The sequence below is a fragment of the Bos taurus genome, chromosome 1, assembly GCF_002263795.3.
Source record: "Bos taurus isolate L1 Dominette 01449 registration number 42190680 breed Hereford chromosome 1, ARS-UCD2.0, whole genome shotgun sequence".
In the NCBI taxonomy this organism is placed as follows: domain Eukaryota; kingdom Metazoa; phylum Chordata; class Mammalia; order Artiodactyla; family Bovidae; genus Bos; species Bos taurus.
The window spans coordinates 144,977,710-145,001,276 of NC_037328.1; the positions used below are offsets into that span (position 1 = coordinate 144,977,710).

General features: G+C 52.1%; 1 protein-coding gene across 8 annotated transcripts in view; it reads left to right on the plus strand.

Moving 5' to 3' along the window:
- Positions 1 to 23,567, plus strand: part of ADARB1 (adenosine deaminase RNA specific B1) — a 116,498-nt gene that overhangs the window by 39,977 nt on the left and 52,954 nt on the right. For all 8 annotated transcript variants that reach the window (XR_233448.5, XM_005202040.5, XM_002685126.7 and 5 more), the window contains exon 2: positions 5,996 to 6,150. The gene's annotated coding sequence lies outside the window, so the exon portion shown is untranslated. The remainder of the gene's footprint in view (positions 1 to 5,995; positions 6,151 to 23,567) is intronic.

The window sequence follows — 23,567 nt, forward strand, 5'->3', positions numbered from 1 at the left end:
TCTGTCTGGCTCATTTCACTCAGCGCGATGACTCAGAGACCCAGCGTGTTGTTGAAACTGTCAGTGCTTCATCCCAAAGGAATCTTTCTTATGAGGGAAAGGACAGTACTCTTGCTTGCTCAGAAGGTGGGGTAGATCTAATTCACTGAGGGGAACAAAGTCCACTTCGACTGGGGCTATTAAGCCCCAAAAGTGGGGGGAATGAAAGGCTGGTGAATTGAGGCCCTGCTGGGCGGTCCCAAGGTCACGTGAGAACCTGTATCTGGCTGAGCCTTCAGGACCAGGCAGATCCAGTGCTCTCCCCTGGACCCCGTCCCCCTGGCTCAGACTGGAGTGGGCCCTGCTTGGGAGCAATGTCGAGGGTGGTTCTCGGGTGTCGTGGAATAAATGCACTGTCCGGAGCGTTTCCTCGGCGTGCAGGGTCTTGGATCCCCAACCAGAATTTGAACCTGGATCCTGGCAGTGGAAGTGCCGAGTCCTAACCACTGGACTGCCAGGGACTTCCAAGTGGAATGTAAGTAATACAAAAAGAGATGAAATCAAACCAAGGCCTCTGGACTAGAGAATCATTTCCTCCGGCAAGTCTTTCTTCATAGACTTCCCAGAGGAAGTGAGGGCCAGTGCCCCCCGCCCACTTCCCTTCCTTGGGTGTCCCCTTCCTCGGGATGTTTTTACATTTAAGTGCTTATTGTAGTTTTACCACATGAAGCTGCTGCTTGTCTCCACAATGGTCATATACCAGGATCGACTTGATTCTTCTGAAATCAGCCAGGGAAGCTTCTGTCATATTGGAGCTGCAATATCAATGCTCAGAGGTTTCCCTAGTTCAGAACAGTTGAAGACACCTGTCTTCCAGAACTTCCTTTGCATTTTCTCATGCTAGTTGTTGAAGAGCCGCTCTGCCCTCTGGGTGGAGGCAGGATCCTCGGAGTGAGGATCCTGAGTCACTCGGCTTCTATGGTCTCCTCCACCCATAGGCCTCATCCCCGGGGCCCGGCCACTGAGCCTCCCAGTGAGAAGCCTGACGTTTCCATCTCTGTCATCCTTCTGCCCCCAGCTGTCCCGGCCTTACCCCTGGCATTGCTCACAGAGCTATCAGCCTGATCTTTCAGAAAACACATCCCAGATTCCTCTATCTCACACCAGCTTCTGCCGAGAGCCCCTCCTCTACTAAAGGCATCCTGAGGGGGGACTCCTGCCTTCAGTCTCAGCCTCAGCTGAGGGGCATCTGCACCCCCTGCCTGGCTCAGTGACTTGGGGGGCCCCTCCTGGCTCAGTGACTTGGGGTCCCCCTTGCAGTCCCTCGTCTGGTGCTCCCCTGTGATCCCACCTCCTGGTGCCCCCCCTCCCAGCCTCTCCTCCTGGTGGCCCCCCATGGCCGCTCTTCCTGGTGCCTCCCCTGTGGCCCCTCCTGGTGCCCTCCCTGCCCGCTCAGTGACTCAGGGGGCCCCCCCTGCGACCCCTCCTCCAGTACCACCCCCTGCAGTCCCTTCTCTGGTGCCCTCCCCAACGGCCCCTCCTCTGGTGCCTCCCCCATGGTCCCTTGCAGCGCCCTCCCTGCCTGCTCAGTGACTTGGGGTCCCCTCTGGTGCCCCGCCCCCGTGATCCCACCTCCTGGTGCCCCCTTCCCAGCCTCTCCTCCTGGTGGCCCCCCCATGGCCCCTCCTCCTGGTGCCTTCTCCATGGTCCCTTGTGGTGCCCTCCCTGCCCGCTCAGTGACTCGGGGGGCCCCCCCACGACCCCTCCTCCAGTACCAGCCCCCGTGGCCCCTCCTCCGGTGCCTCCTTTGGTGGAAGATGGCAGGACTAGTTAAGCACTTGAAGCGGTGGTGGCAGCAGTGATGCGGAAGCACCCCTGTGTGTCAGCATCCCTCTGCTGACCGTTTTCGTCCCCTGCCTTGAGCCTGTGAAGCCTTGTGTCTCAGACAGTCGGCATCTCTAACATCAGGGAATCTGGTGTGTGTAACTGCATACTCACAAACTGCACTACACACCCGCAAGGTAGAATGTCGGGGCAGAGTGAGCAAGTAAATGTCCGACTCTGCGACCCCGTGCAGTCCATGGAATTCTCCAGGCCAGAATACTGGAGTGAGTAGCCTTCTCCTTCTCCAGGTCTTCCTAGCCCAGGGATCGAACCTAGATCTCCCGCACTGCAGGTGGATTCTTTACCAGCTGAACAAGGGAAGCCCGGGAATACTGGAGTGGGTGTCTGCTTTGTGTATCTGCACACTTACGAATGGTGCTAAGCATCTGAAAGGTAGAATGTGAGATACTTATTTGGGGGCGGAGTGAAGCCTTGATTTCCAGTCAAGTAAAACTGTAACGATAAATACCACTTCTCAAGGGAATTTGAGAGCTTCATTCAGTCAGCAAGGTTCCCAAGGGCACAGCAGTCCATCGGGTGCCGAGCAACGCGTTCGTGTAATGGGACTAGTTCTGTGTTTGCAGTTAGTGCCCACGAGCTCAGCCCCACCTGACCCTGTTCCACCAGCACTGCTGTGGCATCTGAGCTCCATTTGTCAGCAGAATGGTGAAGCCCTGCAGAAACCCTTGCAGCCTGACTAATGAGTGGTCACGCTGCTGTCAGAGGAGGGTGTCCTGAGCCAGGCGCAGCCACCAGGAGAGGGCTCCGGGAGGTGGTGGCGGTGGCGCCTGGGTGTGTCAGGGACTGGAGACCACGGAGCCTCCAGCTGACAGGGCTCCTCCATGTCCCACCCTGTCCACCCCTTCCGGAGTTTCAGGGTGCCCAGGCCCTGCCCTTCTCCTGTGGCATGCCGGGTGTATCAAGCCGGGCAGGATCTGGCTCCTGACCCTGTGCCATCAGCTGGCCTCCTATCCCTGCAGCCTGGCTCCCTGCGCGCCTCTTCTCCCACAGGGTCTCTCTTCTCTTTTGCAAGAAATAGGAAACCTCCCTGATGGTTCAGATGGTAAAGAATCTGCCGACAATGTAGGAAACCCAGGTTTGAACCCAGGTTTGGATCCCAGGAAGAACCCCTGGAGAAGGGAATAGCAGCCCACTCCAGTATTCCTGCCTATAGAATCCCATGGACAGAGGAGCCTGGCAGGCTGCAGTCCATGGGGTCACAAAGAGTGAGCCACAGGTGAGCGACTGACGCATGCACTTTCACTGGCAGGAGCGTTCCAGCTGCCTCTCCTGGCCTTCCCTGAGGTCCTGCTGCCCTTTACACCCAGGCTCCTCGGCTCTCTTTGCTGCTGCAGTCAGTGCCGCTGTCACTGGTCTCGTCTGGTTCACAGTGCAGCAGGTATGGCTGGCCCTGGCCCAGCTTGGGTGTGAATGGGTTGCCTTTCCGTCAGTAGTAGTTCTACAGCACTGCGCTACCCGAGGACATGGGACCTGGGCACTCGGGGCACCACGCATGGCCGTGTCGTTTCCGGGTCATTCTCAGTTCAGCTGTGCTGGGCTCCATCGTTAGTGACAGTGCTCCCTAACACCATGGGCACCATGGCGGGTTTGTCTTCTGTGCCTTGTAATTTTCTCCTACATCTGTATTATAATAAGCTGTGTGACTCCTACAGAGGCATGAGGGTCAGGAGAGCGGTTCTGATGACACGTCCATCCTCTGCCTTCCCTAGGGTAAAAGCAGACGTGTCTCAGTCTCCCTCGAGCTCCTCCTTGACCACAGCCCCTCCCCATGTGGACATGGCCGCTGTCCCAGGTTTCAAAATAGCACTGTGCTTGCCATTCTCTCTACATCAGCACGGAAGCCTGTGTCCCTTGGAATCCAGCTCAACTGTGCCTGCTACTGAGCTGCCAGTAGTGGGGTCATGGGATGTCCTCGTGTGGCCCTCTAGGTTTATTAGCGCGGAGGATCACATCAATAGATGTCCACGCATGCAGTCGTTCTCGTGTTCCCAGCACAAATCCAGCCGGATCACGCAGGATTAGTCAGGACTGCACTCGCTGATGTTTTGTCACGGGTGTTTACGTCTGTCCCTGGGAGTGGTTCGGCTGACACCTCTTCCTTCCTCCTCGCACTTGGCAGATGTGTTCCTGCTGAGTGTTGGGCGAACTTCCTGGGGGAGCCACCCGGGCATGGACTGTTGTTCGTACAGTGATTTTTTTTCTCTCTTGATTGTACTTCTGTAATGTTGGTAGTCTAGTCAGATTTTCCATTTCTTCCTGAGTCAGCTTTGATGAGTTGCATTTTTCTTGGAATTTGCTCATTTTACCTAAGTTTACAAGGTTTTTGGAGCAGCTCCATTCTGGGGGGTCTCTTGCTGCTTAACTTACACACCCAAGACTCAGCTTCAGAGAACAGTCACGATGTTGTTCTGCTTGTGTCTTCATGGGTCAGGGATTTGCAGGGCGTGTGTGGATGGCCTGTCTGTGCTCTGCAGTGATGGGGACCTCAGCTGGGCTCGCCCAAATATCTGGAGGTTGGCCATGTGTCTGGAGCCATCATTTAGGCTGATGCCTGGGTTCATTGGTTCTTAGTGTCCTGCCCAAGGAGGCTTCGTGAGTGGCATGGGGTGGCACCTCACGCAGCTGGGTGATGATGGTTGGGCAACGCTGGGCACGGCTCTGGGCACTCGGCTCAGAACCTTTGTGCTGGACAAGATGGCTGTGTGACCATAACCCCAGGCCTGAGGGGCTCTGCAGCGAGTGCCCGTCACACCTGGTGATGCTGGAAAGGAGATGGGGACGCCATGTGCCCTGTCCTCACTGACACATTCTAGGGGCATCTGAGCCAGTCACAGCAAAGAGTTGTGGCGGAGCCTGAGGACCTGCAGCTGTGGCTATGCAGAGGGAGGGTCCTGGTGGCTGGGGATGGGGTCTGCACAGCTTCGCTGCGCTGTGGTCAGATGCACTGCCCGCCCGGTCTTGCCACTGCCCCTCTGAGACCTGCCGCTCTCCCCACAGACGTGGGCCGGTAGGTCTGCACTGGAGAAGCAGTGTCGTTTGGATATCAGTTTGTTTTTCAGAAAGAAAATACGGGCGCTCCATTGTCAGGTCTCATAGGTATATCAGCAAGTTCCATCGTCCCACTGGTCAGGAGGAAGTGATCTGAAGAGTTGTTTCCTGGGCTCCGCTCCAGACACAGGGCGGGCTGTTGGCGCTGACTAGGGCGGGAAGGGGCAGGGGGATGCCGAGCCCGCAACTCCAGGTCTGTCTGGACTCACACACGTGTGCACAGGCCTGCGAAGGTGGCATCTGCTCTCTCAGAAGATGGGTCCGGACAGGACTCTGCCTGAGGCCTCATTCCTTGGCGTGTGGTTGGTGCTTGTTTGCGCTGGCCTGTTGGCGAGTGGAGATCTGATGGTGTGTGTCACGCATGCCTCTGTCATGGCAGGGGGTGAAGGTGGAAGTTATCATGGGGCATCTGCTTTAAAAACCAAGAACACGTTAGGAGTAAGTGAAACATATCTAGGAGTTGTTCAGTCGCTCAGTTGTGTCTGACTCTTTGTGACCCCATGGACTGTAGCCCGCCAGGCTGCCCTGTTCATGGGATTCTCCAGGCAAGAATACTGGAGTGGGTTGCCATTTTCTTCTCCAGGGGTTCTTCCCGACCCAAGGATTGAGCCTGCATCTTCTGCATTGGCAGGCAGATTCTTTACCACTGAGCCACCAGGGAAGCCCCCATATTCAAGAGAGGACTGGTTTTTTGGGGGGCTGTGCTGTGCTGTGCAGCCTGCAGGGTCAGTTCCCTGGGAGAGGACTTTTCATGAGCAGCATGTGTTATGGAGTTGTTTTCCCTGGTGGCTCAGAGGTTAAAGCATCTGCCTGCAATGCAGGAGACCTGAGTTTGATCCCTGGGTGGGGAAGATCCCCTGGAGAAGGAAATGTGCAACCCACTCCAGTATTCTTGCCTGGGAAATCCCATGGACGGAGGAGCCTGGTGGGCTACAGTCCACAGGGTTGCAAAGAGTCGGACACAACTGAGTGACTTCACTTTTTCACTTTGACTTCTGCAATGGTGGAAAGGCTTTATTGTTGGATTAAAGTTAACATGAAGCACGGGAACCGTCTGTTGCAGGGGGAAAGCTTTCCGGTTGGCATGGAGAGCTGGACAAGGGCCTGAAGGAAGACAAGGGCCTGAAGGAAGCTCGCCCAGCCGGCGCCACGCTCGGATCATCTCAGCTCCACCCGCTCTGCAGGGCCCAGGCGGCACAGGAACACGAGGGAGTCACGGTAAGAGTGGAACCTGTAAACGTTTGCTAACTTTCGACTCATAAAAAATACCTCTGGCCCCACGTAAACTCATTAGTTAAGCCTTTTGGCTGGCCGTTTAAAATGCATTTTGTTAGGAGCTTCCTACAGATGGTCTGTTCCTGTCCTCACAGCCTCTCAGCTGGTGCTCTGCTGCCCCCCAGTGGCTGCCGCGGGTGGCCAAGGGCTGGGCATTACTGGGGACTCGCTGTAAAGCCTTTACCGCAGGTTACTTTCTTTGAGGTAATTAAAAGAACATTTCTTCGGTACTTATTGTTGGTGACTATTACATGATTCAGCGTCTGCTCTTGAGGGAAGCTGAGACGATAGCTAATCCCGGTAGTTAGTATGACGTAAGGTTAGTTTGTGGCCTGCAGAGTGACTGAGTCAGGAAGGTCGAGCACTGAACTTTCACATAGGTTTTTTTCTTGGGGAAGAAGTATTATAGGAAGTGGCTGCCAGGGGCTGCTGCTTGCAGAAAGAAGGCGTTCTGTGTTCGTCCACTCCCTTGCTGGGGGCTGAGGCGTGTCAGCCAGGACACAGCCCCCACTGGGCCGTGGTGGGCGTGGAGCCCATGGGGTTGCTTAGGGGCAGGAGATGTGCCATGCCTGACCACAGGGCCCTGGAATTGTACCTGGAAAGCCCCACCTGTCATTTCTGTGTCCTTAGACATCAGGAACATCAGGTCCCTGGTTTCCAGGGAAACCTTTAAAAGAGGTTTTGTCTAATCTTCAACTGGTGCTTTCTTTCTGTTGTCTTTTTTTTCCCTCTTGTACATAGCCAGCAAGTGTACGGAGAGGGCAAACCATGGTTACTTTTACCACTGCTTGTGCCAGTAGGATGGAGTTGTATTTTTAACCACAACTCATCTTTTAGTTCAATTAGTGATCTTAAACCAGTTTCTCTGTAGCCAGAGTTGATTGGGAGATGGTAAAAAGCCCAGACTGAGACCATGCTTCAGCACTGCAAGTGAGCTGGGGTTTACAGCCACCTCCATCCAGGGTGCTGTAGGTGCAACGCTTTTGTTTAGTCGCCCAGTCGTGTCTGACTCTTTATGACCCCACGGACTGTGGGTCACCAGGCTCCTCTGTCCATGAGACTTCCCAGTCAAGAATCCCGGAGTGGGTTGCTATTTCCTTCTCTAGGGGATCTTCCTGACCCAGGGATTGAACCTGTATCTCCTGCACTGGCAGGTGGATTCTTTCCCACTGCGCCATCAGGGAAGCCCCCAAAACATTGCCCTCTTAGGCCCATCTGGGATTCAAACCCAAGATCTCCTGTTTACTAGACAGGTGCTTTCACAGCTAAGCCACAGAGCCAATCATAATGTGATGTGAACTATCATTTTAATTATGCTGTTGAAGTGAATTGGAAAGTGTTTTTGAATGTGACGTAAGCATGCACTGAAGAAGCGAATTGTTTTCGATCCTGTGCACAAGTCAGTTGTCCCTGAAGGCACGGGAGAAAAAGCAAGGACAAAAGGTGGCATCCGAAGCAGAACGGAGAGCGGGATGGTCAGACGCCCGGAGTCAGGAATCAGGTCTTCTGCTGAGTCTGTGCTGATATGTGGTACCTGCAGAGTGGACACTTCACATTTGTGTCATAAAATGAGAGCTAATTCTAGCAACCGTAATCCCGTGTATTAATCTTTTTTTCACAGTGATTTGAAAAAGAAAAAAGCACGCAAGTTTCTGGCTGGATAAAGTATCTCTTGGCTGACACGCTCCTGCTTGGTAGCCTCATTTGCTGTCTGGCGGGAGCGCTGCAGGCAGCCTGTATTTTTAGCTCCAGGCCAGTCCCTGCTGCCACCTCTCTTGCTCCTTAAACAGGCTGAAGTTGCTTCCTGTGCCTCACAGGTGAGAACACCTTCTGAGGCTGGGGCCTCTTGAGGTTGTGCTGTGGAGCCCCTGCAGAGTTTAAGGGCCCGTGTGCTGTGCGGGCCAAGTTGCTTCAATCATGTCTGATTCTTTGCGACCCTATGGACTGTAGCCCATCAGGCTCCTCTGTCCATGGGATTCTCCAGGCAAGAATACTGGAGTGGGTTGCCGTTCCCTTCTCCAGGGGATCTTCCCAACCCAAGGATCGAGCCGAGTCTCTTACATCTCCTACATTGGCAGGCGGGCTCTTTACCACTAGTGCCACCTGGGAAACCCTTAGGCTCCCTCAGGGGGTTAATTTGAGGGGGTCCCAGGGAGGCCTGGCTCTGCTCAGACACTGAGGCTTTCCTCAATGTCTCATTGCCACCAATCCCCGCAGTCTGCTTATGACAAATATGTATAGACTCCCCCTCTAATTCTGAAATGAAATCATTACACTTATGACCATATCCAAATGTAGTAAAAGAGAAATTGAGGACGCACGATGAACAGCTCTCACGTGGACCTGTGAATGTCCTGTGCTGCCCACACGCCTGTGGACGCAGAGCTGCAGGCGCTGCGATGCTGACGTGGGACTGCGGTGCCTACTGGAGTGGGGTGGCCCTCAGCTCGTGGACTGGCTCTCAGAGCTGCAGGATGCGGCCCTCTCTGCCTTCACACAGCAGTTACACTCTGGACGCTGGGTGTGTGGGGAGTTGTGACTGTATTGAAACAGGCCTGGTCTTGTGTCCCCATGAAGCTCTTTGTCACCTGCGTGTCAGTCCTTCGGGCAGGACAGTTATTTCTGGGACGGTCCTGCTTGTCTCACACATTCCCTCTCCCTATATGGTGCCCGAGCGCCTCAGCCCTGTGACGACCGGACCACGTCCACACGTGGGTACCACTGATAGGAGCCTTGGCAGAGAGAAGAAGGTGGCAAGGAGGGTGGCCTCCAGATCCTCAGAGGCCTGCTGGGAGTCCTGAAAGCTGGTAGCTGTGGGCCTGGGAGGGTCCCCTGGGGCATCAGGCAGGCCCTGGCAGGTGCAGGTGACCCCGGGTGCTCCTGACTAACCCCAGTGGGGGAAGCAGGAGGCAGCACTGCGAGGGCACCTAGTGCTCAGGCAGGTGGCTAAATCCTCACATATTGGGGTAGAAACTTGACTTTCCCCCCTCACTGTGATTTATTGGCGAACAGAATCTGTTTAACACAGATGACACTTCAGTTTACAAACACTTCTGAAGGTCAGTGAACTAAAGAAAAGTTTGGCTGAGAATGAAGAGTGTCTCAGTGTGCTTCTGGCATGAGTCACTGCTGCCGAGGTGTCCTTGTGTGGCCTGCCTGACTCACCAGCGTCAGCTCAACAAGGGGCGTCCAGGCAGAAGCGTCCCTGTTTGTGAGGTCACGGGTCTCGGGCAGCCAGGGGCAGAGACTGGCCCTGTGGGACCCCGGTGCTGCCCAGGGATCCGAGGTCTGCCCAGCTCAGGTCTGCCAGTGTTCACTCTTCTGCTTGGGAACCAGGAAGCCGAGCGGGAAACGGATACTGCCGGGGACCATGCTCTTCTCCTGGAGGCTTCTGCATGTGCACCTTGGTGGTCCAGTCATCACTCATTGGGAAGCTTGTGTCCTGCCTCCTGGGGCGGCGAGGGCCTGCTTCCCCAAGCCATGTGGAGGAGACGCGCGCAGGGTCCAGAGAGCCCAGGTCGTGGGCGTGGCCGGTGTGGCTGGCGTGGCTGGTGTCGTGGGCGTGGTTGGCGCAGTTGGTGTGGCTAGCGTCAGGCAAGCCATACTTCCCCGGCCACCACAGGTCACCCGCCGGCTCAGTGCGGAGTGTGAACCCAGTTCTGTCCTTGGAAGCATCGGTGGTCAGCATGCCCACGGACTAACTTCTTGTCACTGAAAGAAACCGCAGCAAATGTCCTCCAGCTGTCTCAGGGTCAGGGCCAGATTCCTTGCTCCCGCTTTCACCTGGTCCAGAGTTTAGAGGCCCAGGGGCCCTACCCAACCCACGGAGTTACTTGTGGTTGCAGGATGCAGGCCTTTGGCCCCAACCCCATTCTTTCCTCCACCCTAATTGGGTGAGCCCACCCAGGGAAGCCAGCTGATTTGGGACCTTCATCGTATCTGCACATCCCTTCCCCATGCCTCCTGTGGCAGTAGGCCCGTCACGTCTGCAGCTCTGCCACCATCAAGGGGGAGGGAGAAGCAAGGTGTGGAATGAAGTGTGGCGCCACTGACGGGGAAGAACTTACTGCACCCGCACGTGGTTGAGGTGTGTGTCTGAGGTGTGTGTGCCTCTCAGGATGTGTATCTGATCGGTGTGTACCAGACAGGCAGAGGCCTGCGTGGTCTCTAAGCACATAATGCATACAGGCCCCTGCAAACCAATATGGACAAGACAGTGGGGGAAAAGGGCAGGAAAGCTTGCACAGGTTTGGTACCAGAAATGAAATAGGGGTGGCCAGTGAACATATGAAGCAGTGCCCACTGGCAGCGAAACCCAGCATGTCTGGAGGTTGGGCCAGCACCAGCCCGAAAGCCACCTGGGGATCCTCCCGGAACCATCCCCAAGGTGGGCACCTGGGCCCCAGGTGGGCCTGGCATTCTACTTCTGGGGCCTGTTCCAAGATATGTGCAGCCTAGAGACTGAGACCCTGGCAGCAGCCCTTGACTGAGTCTGTGTACGTGGACTTGAAGCCAGAGTGGAGAGCTGGTTCCTGGGGAATCCTCCCTTGCTCACCCTCTCCCCATTCCTGCTGCTTGGCACTCCCGGTGCCCAAGGAAGCCCTGAGGGTGTTACCGCAGCTGTTGTCTCAGCACTCAGTGCAGGATAGACAGTTAGAAGCTGCTGTGAGCATACTCACAGGGAGACCTTATGGGCTCATCAGCAGAGCCAGGAAGTCATTCTGAAACTGCTGGCCTGCTTCTGCGCCTCACTGCCCATCAGACAGGCTGGGAAGGATGGGGGCCTGCTAAGTGGTCAGGTGCGTGGAGGGTGCTGCAGATGGACTTCTGGGGGGCTTGGGGTTGGGGCGAGGCTGGGATGAGTGGACCAGGGCCTGGAGCTAGGGGGAGGGAAGAACTCCATCTTCTCCCCCCACCTGGACTTCACCTTCTGGAAGGGCTGTCCCCAGGCTGTCGCCCCTGCCGCGGTCCAGCTCCGGCCTCCTCCCCACCCCTCATGGTGGGTGATGGCGCGGACCAGGCACTGGGTTCATGATCTCCTGGCTGATCTTGCATAATTGGGGGTGCCCCCTTCAATGTCCTGGGCCCCTAACGCGCCTTCTTTCTCAGCTCCAGGGCCTCAGGTAGGGGCTCAGATGGCAGGGAATGTCTGAGTGAAGCTTCTTAGCACCTGCAGCAGTGTTCAAGGAAGATCTCTGTTGCACTCTGGACCCAGTCTGTCATTTATCTAGCAGATATGTGCCTTCCACCTGTGGGCAGGCACTAACGGAGGCCCTTGGGACCTGGAAGCAGAGGAGTCATGGTTGCCATCAGGAAGCGCTGACTGTGAGGGGGACCTGCAGGCCAGGGGTGGGACCTCTCCCAGGGGGCAGCATCCCAGCAAGGACCCAGGAGGGGACCCCATGTGCCTTCTCTGCATATCCCTGGCTGAGGGTGGCTGCAGGCAAAGTAGTGCTCAGTTAACCTCACGAGTGGGCTTCCCTGGGGGCTCAGACAGTAAATAATCTGCCTGCAACGTGGGAGACCTGGGTTTGATCCCTGGATTGGGAAGATTCCCCTGGAGGATGGCATGGCAACCCAGTCCAGTTTTCTTGCCTGGAGAATCCCATGGACAGAGGAGTCTTGTGGGCTGCATTCCATGGGTTTGCAAAGAGTCAGACACAACTGAGCAGCTAAGCCCAGCGCAACTCAAAAATATGACTCGGCAAATAAAAATCCAGTTGCCTGTGCAGTGTTGTGTGCTGTTGCATCTGTTGTTCTTGGAGATTAATTGGTGATTTTTTTCTAGCTGTTTTGAGCTCTAGTCAATACTAGACTCAATACTAGATAATAGAATCAGACACTTAAGACTGATGTGTAAAAGAAAAATTAAGAGATTCATTTATATTGTTTAGTCGCTAAGTTGTGTCCACGTCTTTGTGACCTCATGGACTACAGCTCACCAGTTTCCTCTGTCCTCCAGTGTCTCCTGGAGTTTAATCAGATTATGTCCATTGAGTCAGTGATGCCATCCAACCATCCCAGCCTCTGTGGCTCGATCATTGTAGATACAGGAAAATCTGGTGTCCTTCCCTGTGTCCTCATGGAGGGAGTTTTAGAAATACTAGCATCGCCCTCTTGTGGATGGGTTTATTACGTAGTCACCACTCTAAAATCTGAAAGGCTGAATCTATGAGACCCCCTGGCCCTCCTGTGCACATGGAGAATTCTAGAAGATTGATGTTTCCTGACCATCTTATGAATGCACTCTTGGCTGTGCCCAGGACGCTGTGGACTGCTGCTGGGTTTGTGGTCCACCTTTTGAACGTGAACTGGGACATTCCATGTGGTCTCTCATCACTCCCAGGAGTTTGTCAGGTGGCAACTGGCAGCAGTGATGAGAGCTCCATGGGCCCAATTCTGGAAGAACAAAGCCCAGAGCCGCTTAGAGGACAGGGCAGGTCTCTTGGTTCCTGGGGACCCTCAGGCCTCTGCAGTGCTGCACAGGCAGGCCCTGGAGGACGGGCGTGGCTGGGGGTGGGTTGGAAGCAAGTGATGACAGTGGTGTCTGCTGCTGCTGAGACGAGAGTGGGGGCAGAGGCCGGCGACCTGCACTCTAGGCAGGGCTGCAGGCTTCATGGGGGTGGGGAGTCCTGAACATTGTGTATTTTCCAAGCAGATGGCACGGGGAAGTGGGCACGGAGCAGGGGATTGGGGACAGGAGAGGATCCCAGCAGCCTAGTGGGCCCAAGTGGGCTGCAGCTGTTGGGGTGGGGGCATGGAGGGCACTTTAGCCTTATCATTGGGTCGTGCCTTTTTTGTTCAGTGTTATCCTCTTCTCCCTGCATTCTTGCATTGTCTGGGGTGGTGGAGCGGGCGGTGAGAAGTGGCCCCAGTCCAGTTTGGACTTCGGCCTCCATGACACAGCTCTGTGCTTGAGGCAGTTTGCCGGCTTCCCAGCCCAGTCTCCTCGCGTGATATGTCACCCGTAGCAGCGAGAGCTGGTGGCACCATCCTCTGCTGTCCTGATGAGAGAGACCGTGCTTTCCAGTCTTTTCCAGCTGATTCATTCTGTGTTTGGAATCCATGCATTCCTTCTTGAAATCCACATACCTTTTATTTCAAATTGAACGGTAACTTTCTCATATAATTTGTGTTTTTTTTCCTGGGATTTTTTTTTTAAAAGCTGACTTTATTGAGATATAGTTGACAGGCAATAAAAATCACTTTTCTGTGAGCAGTTAGACGTGTGCTGACAGTGTGTGCACTTAGCACAGCACCGCCGTGTCTCCTTCCTCCCAGAGGTGCCCTCTGGCCCGCTCAGATGTCCCCATCCACCCTCATCGCAGAGTGGCCTTGTCTGTTGGTGGTATTCTACGCCATTGCCTGCCACGGACAGAGAGCCAGGACGTAGCAGTGGAGAGGGCGGACCGCACTGTCCAGCGTGCCCAGAGCTCCAGGTGGACGCCTTCAGACAGTAGGTGGCGCTGTGGGGTTGTGCCGAGATAACGAGAGAAGCCTGTTTCCCATCCTGAACCCAGATACCAACTTCCTGTGGGAAGTCTTCGGGAAAGTTTCGGTTCACTGGCTTTGTTTCAACCGTTTTAAAGGAGCCAGGAGACAATGGCATGGAATACTTATGGCTGGTTTAGTTTACTGAATGACCTGATTTATACATTTTATCAAATAATTTATGTTTAACTATACTAATAAATTGAGTCTGTGTTACAGACTTGGAAAGCACAGTTGCATAATTTGTTCTCATCTTTAAAAAAGTATTGCTTTGCTTATTTATGTGTAACATAATTCTGTAGTTCTACTGTTTTAGCTTAATATTTCACATAGGCAATAATTAAGAAAAAATGCAAAAGAAAAAAAAAATCCCAGTCTCTACTCTCAAGTTCTAAATGTGTGGTAACAGATTGCTGATTTTAATAAGACTAACCAAAATTTGTATGTGTGTGTTTGATCTTTTGTGAAGACAACTCTTCACTAAGTGAAAAAATAATGTGACTGCTTAAGGTTTAAAATTCCTCTTCCATAAACCCGTGTCTTGCAGCCCTACGGCTGTGTTGAAGCCACGCCCACTCTGTTGTCCTGTCCCCACCCTCACTTGCTCTGCTGAGGCTGACCTTGCAGCACTGTGCACCAGGGAGGGCGGGGGGGGGGGGGGGGGGGGGCGGGGTCAGGTCTGGCCAGGCAGTAGCCTGGGTCCATGGTGTAATCCAGGGCCTCCAAGTCGTGGCTCAGATTCTGCCTATGAGATCCCAGGGTGCTAGACTGTGGGGATGAAGGCATACTCCAGCCAGTAGAGATCCCTGCGGGCCAGAGTGAGTAAGGGACCTGTTCCCACACCTCCCTGTGAACGTCCGTCCAGGATGACACTCACATCTCCTGAGGGCCTCCTGGCAGTTTGGGGATACAGATCTGCAGGTGGGGTGAGGCCTGTGGGCTGCCCCACCCTGGAACTCGGGGTCTCTTAGGCTCCCACCTTTGTAGGTGATCAGCTTCAGGGACCTGAGATGGGTCACCCCCTCTCAGACTGGGTGACACCCTGCCACTGCCCTCCAGCCCATCTTCATTGCCTCAGTAACCAGACTGCTTTGGTCTCGACTCCGTTGGTGCTCTCTAGTCATGGATTTCAGTGACAAAGATGTGGGTTTTCGTTGTTGCCTTTTATTGCCGTCTCCTTGCACTTGGCATCCATTTGGTGGTAGATTCGGATCTTCACACCCTGAGATGTTTCCCCTCTTGCAGCTCTGAGTGTGCCCCTCGTGTGTCTGTTCCTCAGGCTTATGAATTGCATGCCTCAGGTGCCACCTGCGGTCCAGGCTTTCACACCTCTGGTCTCTTTTCAAGTTGTTTCTTCCCCTTCAGTCTTGCTGATGTTTTTAGTCAAATCTGGTCACTTTTGTCCTCTTGGGCTCCAGAATCACTGCAAATGGTGACTGCAGCCATGAAATTAAAGGATACTTGCTCCTTGGAAGAAAAGCTGTGACCAACCTAGGCAGCATATTAAACAGCAGAGACTTTGCCAGCAAAGGTCCATCTAGTCAAAGCTCTGGTTTTTCCAGTAGTTATGTGTGGATGTAAGAATTGGACCATAAAGAAAGCTGAGTGCCAAAGAATTGATGCTTTTGCCCTGTGGTGTTGAAGACTGTTGAGAGTTCCTTGGACTGCATGGAGATCAAACCAATCTATCCTAGAGGAAATCAATCCTGAATATTCTTTGGAAGGACTGATGGTGAAGCTGAAGTTCCAATACTTTGGCCATTTGATGCGAAGAACTGACTCATTGGAAGAGACCCTGATGCTGGGCAAGATTGAAGGTAGAAGGCGAAGGGGATGACAGAGGATGAGGTGGTTGGATGGCATCACCAAGTCAATGGACCTGAGTTAGAGCAAGCTCTGGGAGTTGGTGATGGACAGGGAAGCCTGGCATGCTGCAGTCCATGGGTCACAAAGAGTCAGACACAGCTGAGCAACTGAACTGAACTGAACCTTCCTTGTACATACATACGTTCACATCAGCTCTTTCACCTACGCATACCCAGTTAAAAAATGACAACCCTGGAATCATTTATAAATAGAGCAACTAGGCCAGAGATTTTCTACTCTAGATTGAGCAAAGTCACTCTGTCTTCTTTGAAGAACCAGCCAGATTTACTTTGTATTTCAAAAAGTTTATGTTCTAATTTGTTATTAATAATGAGTAATAGCTAAAGCATTTTAAAGGATACTTCAAAAACTAATGTTTAAAGAAAAATATACATATATGTATATCTATGACTGATTCATGTTGATGTTTGAGAGAAAACAACAAAATTCTGTAAAGCAATTATCCTTCAATTAAAAAATAAATAAATTTAAAAATATATACAGTAGAGGAAAAATACCTATCCAATCATGACTATCAATTGTGTACTCAGTTTAGCTTCAAATTTATGTTCAGACTTGATGGCAGTGTTTATTTCAGACTTTCTTTTCATCTTTAGCTAGGTGTCTGAGCCCTCCCCGCACAGCCCAGGCCTCTTGGGTTTGAGAGGCCTCTGCTGCGGGCACTCATCCACGGGCCACCATGGCCACTTGTGGATCACCTCCGTCATCCATGGAACACTTGAGCCATCTGCCTACCACCATCTGTGGCTACTTCCTTGCCTGACTTTGTTCAGTTGCTCAGTTGTGTCCAACCCTTTGCAACCCCATGAATGGCAGCACGCCAGGCTCCTGTCCTCCACTGTCTCCTGGATCTTGAGCACTGTCTTGCTCAAACTTATGTCCACTGAGTCAGTAATGCCATCCAACCATCTCATCTATCACCGCCTTCTGCCCTCAGTCTTTGCCAGAATTAGGGTCTTTTCCAAAGAGTCGACTCTTCCCTTCAGGTGGCCAAAGTATTGGAGCTTCAGCTTCAGCATCAGTCCTTCCAATTAATATTCAGGATTGATTTCCTTTAGGATTGACTGGTTTTATCTTGTAGTGCAAGGGACTCAAGAGTTTTCTCTAGCACTACAGTTCAAAAGCATCAATTCTTTAGTGCTCAGCCTTCTTTATGGTCCAACTCTCACATTCATGTATGACTGCTGGAAAAACCATAGCCTTGACTATAAGGACCTTTGTTGGCCAAGTGATGTCTCCATTTTTAAATATGCTGCCTATTTGTCATAGCTTTTCTTCCAAGAAGCAAGCATCTTTTAATATCATGGCTGTAGTTACTGTCCCCATGATTGGCTATTGGAACTAATTTCAGGGCCTAATTTCAATTCAAGTGTCTCCCCACTTTTTTTTTTTTTCAGATTCAACACCTGCTTTACCTATTTGAGCTGTGTAGATTCTTATTTTAATCCAAAGTTCCTTGGTAAAGTCACTTTAAAAGAAAATGGAAAAAGCTTGCTTGAATCCGTGATCTTAACTGAGTGGAGCAATGTTGCAAGTAGACTGACAACTACGCTCACCTTAGTCTGCTGGAAACTGTTCTATCAGAGAAGGTAGAAACGTGCAATGTTAAAGAAATATGGGCGTGTCATTTTGACAATACTGTAGAATCTTAATACACTAAAAAAGTAAACTTGAGTGGCTGTGCTTTTGCTATGTTGGCTGTGTTGCAGAGGTTGAAGCGCTGGGTCTGAGCTGGGCATGTCCTGGATTCTGAACAGGGCCCTGCTGCCTGCCCAGTTGTAACTGTGGACAGGTCACTTAGTTTCTCCAGCTGGCAGGCTCCTCTGTAAAGCGATGCTGCTAATGCAGGAGCAGCTACAGCTGAGGGTCCCCGCCCTCCCTGCGCACTGTCCTCATGTGGTCTCCCCAGCAAGCCGGAGCGAACCTTCACCGTCACCGGGGAGCCAGGAGGGTGAGAAGTTCCTGTGGCCCCAGGCCAGGAGGAGGTGGAGCAGGGCTTCAGCCGGGAGGCCCCTGTGCTGTAATCAGGCTGCACTGCACCACTCCCCTCACAGAGGCTTGACTGGCATCCCTTCTGGCCGTGAAACAGCTGGTGTTGTGTCCAGGCTGCCCCTCGTGCGGTCATTGCAGTCTTCTTTACTGAGATTTGGTGATGTTCAAGTGAGCTAAAGCACGGGCAGTGACCGACAGGCGATGGTCAGTGGATAAACCTGTCCTACGCACACCAGCACACCACCTCGTGGCTGCTCCCTCTCCCAACCGCCCAGCAGCAGCGTGTGTCGCATCCACACTCAAGACTCTCGCCTCCTCTTTGTGTAGGTGAGTCCCACACTTGAGTCTCCAGCCCAGACCTTTCTCTTGCTCTCTGTACTCAGACCCTGGGTTCCCCCACATCTTCTGGGGGACTACCTCATCTCCAGCTTGGCACATCAGAGTGAACTCCCAATGACCTGCCCCCATCCCCCACAGGCCTCTGAGCTCAGCGGCTCCGTCCTTCTGGGCTCTCAGGCTGAAAGCTAGGCATCCTTTCCCTCTTGCCCCAGACCCGAGCCATGAGGCCGGCCTGCCTGCTGTGTTGCTCCACTCCACTGTGGAGTCTGGCTGTTTCTCACCTCGCCACTGGTGGGCTCCGAGCCGCTGGGGCTGTTGGCACTGGCCTCCTGCCCTGTCTGCCGCCTCAGCCCTGCCCCGCACCCACTCCTCCCCAGAGGACGGCCGGACGAGTGAGTGAGCGAGTGCTGCTTTTCTTATTAAGAGATATTTCTCAGGTGCCATAATGTTAATATTAAATCAAGTACTGTTACAATCTCCCATGTGTTGATTATATATGAGTAACTAATGAATAACTGACTCATTTAGAGGGTTTAGAATTCTAATAGAATAAACTTTTTTTTTCCTTCTTGTAGGAGTAGAAAAATAGTTTTCAAGAGTCTTATTCTAGATTAATAGTCTAGGAGCATTAAATTTTGGTGTCTTTACTCTAAGACCTGGATAAAAATAAAGTTAATTAGGTACCAGGAATGTCAGATGCTAAATGGTGTCTGGCTATTTATGACTTTTTCTTGGAATTCAGTAGTTATTAACTTGCAAAGATGTGACAGCTGAAGTCCAAAATTGATGTATTTTTAAATTAGAAAAAGAGCTTTGAAGTATTTTTTTAGATTATAAACTGTCAATTTAATGCTTCTGGAATCCCTATCTGAAACAGCAAATCATTGCCATTCTGCTGTGAATCTCTTGATTCTCATGAACATGGGAATTCTATTTTTACACTTCTCTTAAATAATCCTAAAGGTGGAAGGAGGAAGTGGGAAGAAAGAAGACTATGATAGATGCAGAGAGAGGTCATTTCTTCACCTCTGGGGACTCCGTGTGGAGTGGCTCTGAGATAAATTAAGACGAATAGAGAAGCATGGTGCTCCTTGAGGGCGCCGCCTGACCACAGCCACAGGCTCAGCATGGTCAGGGCCCCACTCACCTTGTCATTCTGGTGGATTCTGCCTCACGCTTACTCTTGAGAATATGGCATTCATTACTTGATGAAGATTCATTGTGCATTGGGTCATGTCATTTGATGAGAAAAGCAAGCTGTCAGTTTATGAAGTGAAGGCTGTATGCTTGTAACTGCCGCTTTGCCTGCCTCTTGATAAGAATGTAGAGCGGGTGTGAAGTGGGCTTGTGCACATGCTTGTAGGAAGCTAACTTGCCCTTGTGTCTCATGGACTGTTACGTGCCCTTTAGTTGAAAGGAACCTAAATGGACTCAGTGTCATCACACCAAGTGTCTTGAGAACCAAACTGTGTCCTCTTGCACCCACGGGATCATCGTGAGCAGTGGGTGCCCTAGAGAAGCGGGCTGCACACATGCCCTGCAGAACATGGTAGCACCCACTGGGGTCTGGAGGGATAAGGCAGTGAGAAGGCCTTTTGGGGAGTTTGCATGGGGACAGCTAACAGAAGCAGAAGATATTAAGAGGAAGTGACCAGAATACATAGAAGAACTATATAAAAAAGATCTTAATGACCCAGATAACCATAATGGTGTGATCACGGACCTCGAGCCAGACATCCTGGAGTGCTATGTCAAGTGGGTCTTAGGAGGCATCACTACAAACAAAGCTAGTGGAGGTGATGGAATTCCAGCTGAGCTATTTCAGATCCTAAAAGATGATGCTGTTAAAGTGCTGCACTCAATATGCCAGCAGATTTGGAAAATTCAGCACTAGAGCCCCAGGAAGGGAAAAGGTCAGTTTTCATTCCAATTGCGAAGAAAGGGAATGCCAAAGAATGCTCAAACTACTGCACAGTTGCACTCATTTCACATGCTAGCAAGGTAATGCTCAAAATCCTTCAAGTTACAGTTCAATAGTATGTGAGCCAAGAACTTCTAGATGTACAAGCTGGATTTAGAAAAGGCAAAGGAACCAAGATCTAATTGCCAACATGTGTTGGATCATAGAAAAAGCAAGAGAATTCAAAAAAACATCTACTTCTGTTTCATTGACTATGCTAAAGCCTTTGACTGTGTGGATCACAACAAACTGTGGAAAATTCTTAAAGAGATATAATACTAGACCACCTTACTTGTCTCCTGAGAAATTTGTGTGCAGGTCAAAAAACAGCAGTTAGAACCAGACATAGAACAATGGACTGGTTCCACGTTGGGAAAAGTGTATGTACGTCAAGGCTGTACATTGTCACCCTGATTATTTAACTTCTATGCAGAGTGAGTGAGTGAAAGTTGCTGAGTTGTGTCCAACTGTTTGGGACCCCATGGACTATAGAGTCCATGGAATTCCCAAGGCCAGAATATTGGAGTGGGTAGCCGTTCCTTCTCCAGGGGATCTTCCGAACCCAGGTCTCCCACATTGCAGGCAGATTCTTTACCAGCTGAGCCACAAGAGTACATCATGTGAAATACCATGCTGGATGAATCACAAGCTGGAATCAAGATTGCCAGGAGAAATAACAACCTCAGATATGCAAATGATATTACTCTAATAGCAGAAAGGGAAGAAGAACTAAATAACTTCTTGATGAGGGTGAAAGAGCTTAAAACTCAACATTCAAAAAAATAAAATCATGACATCCTGTCCCATCACTTCACGCCTAATAGATGGGGGAGAAATGGATACAGTGACAGATTCTCTTTTCTTGGGCTCCAAAATTGCTACGGACCGTGACTGCAGCTATGAAATTAAAAGACACTTGCTTGTTGAAAGAAAGGCTGTGACAGTCCTAGATAGCATATTAGAAAACAGCAACATCACTTTGCCTACGAAGTTCCATATAGTTGAAATTATGGTTTTTCCAGTAGTCGTGTATGGATGTGAGAGTTGGATCATAAAGAAGACTGAGCACCAAAGAATTGATGCTTTTGAACTGTGGTGTTGGAGAAGACTCTTGAGAGTCCCTTGGACAGCAAGGAGATCAAAGCTGTCAGTCCTAAAAGAAATCAACCCTGCATATTCATTGGGAGGACTGATGCTGAAGCTGAAGCTCCAATACTTTGGCCACCTGATGCGAAGAGCTGACTCACTGGGAAAAACCCTGATGCTGCAAAGGATTGAAGGCAGAAGGGGATGACACAGGATGAAATGGTTGGATGGCATCACTGACTCAGTGGACATGAATTTGAGCAAACTCCGGGAGGTAGTGAAGGACAGGGAAGCCTGGCGTGCTGCAGTCTGTGGGGTTGCAGAGTCGGACATGACTTTGTTGTGTTAGCAACTGAGTAACAGCATGGGAACAGCGAGGTGGGGCAGAGTCAGCTACACAGGACTGGTCGGTGTGGGTCGTGCTGACAGGCTCCAGGCTGGAGCGGTGACTTCTGCTGGCCTGGTCCCTGCCTGAGGGCTTCGGGGTGAGGCAGAGGGGTCTGGGGAGAGGTTGGATGGTGGTGGGCACTGGGGTTTGCACTGCTCCTGGCTGAGCCCTCTGCTGTCTCTGGGAATTGGCTCATTGGGAAGGGGCAGTCTGTCTTGGGGTAATAATGTGATGTATGGATGCCACGTGGAAAAATACTGGACAGAGTCCAGAAAATCAGAGTTAGCGTGACTGCCTCCATCAGCCGCATGAACGGCTGGGCCTGGGGCTGGGGACAGTCCCTGGGCTCTGCCCACCAAGCCGGCCCACCGCTTGGGTTTGCGCTCTGATCCCCCCCCCTCCACCCCAACCCCAGGCCAGGGGTGGATTCTGTTCCCCTCGTGCCCACTGCCTGGAGCCTTGGGGAGGGGGCTGTGCAGGGCAACCTCTTCTGTGGGGCACATTTGGATGGGCACACCCACAAGCCTAAGGTAATAGGAGCTGCTCGACGTGACAAGACATGGCTCAGCTCTGCGTACAGTTGGTGAATCCGGTGTTAATTCGTGTACACCTTTGGAATACTAAATTGTAAAAGGGATGCTGGCATTACTGGGAAAGAAACTTTTTTTTTTTTTTGCAAGACACAGTCAGTCATGTTGTAAAGAAGAGTTTGACACATTGATTGACTTTTCTTTGGCTGAAGGACTGTGCCATTCACGTCCTCCCGGCTGCAGCTGCCTTTTGTTTGGAGGACAGGCCCCCCTAGACGTGGGAGAGCGTCGACACCGCCTGTCTGGATGAGGGGGGCCAAGGGCGTGGGTTGTGCTGGGCCAGCCCGAGTGCGGGGGTCCCATGCCCCGAGATGTGCCTCTGTGTGTGTGTGCAGGTGTATAACTCTGTGTGTGTGTGTGCGCGCGCGTGTGCCTGTGCACCTGGATGCATGGGAAGGGGCGAGTGGCACTGCCTGGCCTGGCTGCCCACATGCAGGTTGGCGGCAGTGTCCCCAGACGGGGTCCTGGCCCCTGTGTGTTCTCCCTGGCCGCGTTACTTTGTGCAGTGTGTTTTGTGAACTGGCCTCCTGGCAGTTCTGCTTCATTACTTGAGGGTTCTGTGTGTTTTGAAGATGCTGGGCTTTTTCAGGTCAGATTCTGTTTGCTGGGGAGAGCATGTCTCTCCTCCCTTTCAGGGTCATGTCCCTGCTTGTGTTTCAGGGCTGAGGGTCCCGGGCCACCCTCCAGCTGGTGGCCCCTCCGTCTGCCTCTGATGAGTGAGCCTGGGGCGGGGGAGGAGCCGCCCTCCCACGTGTCCCTGGGCGGCCGTCGCAGCTGTGCAGCTCCAAGGGTTGGCTGAGCGTCCACCCCAGTAGCTGCAGGGCCAGACTAGGGCCGGGCTGCCCCGGGCTGGCTCGCTCATCACGGGGACACAGGCTATGGGGACCGTCCTCAGCATCAGGGGCCGCCGGTGTAAGAGGAGGCGCAGGAGACGCTCCGAGAGGAAAGGTGAGTCGTCCTCTTTTATTCTGAAATGCAGATCCTGGATGCAAATGCGCTGTGGGAATGTGTTCTGACTTGTGGTGCTGTGAATTCATCTTATTGATGCCAGTGATTCCAGCTCTCCATTTAAAGCCCTCCTCTTTTTCTCTGTTGGCACTTCATAGAATGTCAGTGAGGGGCCAGCTTACAAAGGCAGATTTAAAGAACATGTCTAGAAACATGTCTAGAAATCCCTTTGGCTTCCAGGTTTAAAGTATTGTTTGCAAAGACGTTTATGGAATCTCAGAAGTGTGCGGCTTGGAGTCCTGGGGGATTCTCCCTCTAGAGACGGGCGCTCTGTGATTCCCCTTCTGCTGCCACGCTTTCTCACTGACTTTTCCAACCTTAAAACTGCTCTTCATGCTGTTTGCCACCGTTACGTGTTTGCCTTTTTAAAAACGCGGAGAGCGTTCCATTCACCACTTCAGATGATTTCGGTTTTTAATTCAATTTAATGTGTTAAGATGTTAAAATCATTATTTTTTTCTTAACACCAGATTCAGAAGTTGCCCTTGACTATAAAAATCACACACTCCTGGCCTTGGGGCAAATCGCTGCTTTAACAGATGTTGAGAGTTTGCTGTTTCCATGTAACGTGCGTGAACTAACAGAAAACATCATCAGTGCAAAGACGCCCCTACTGAGG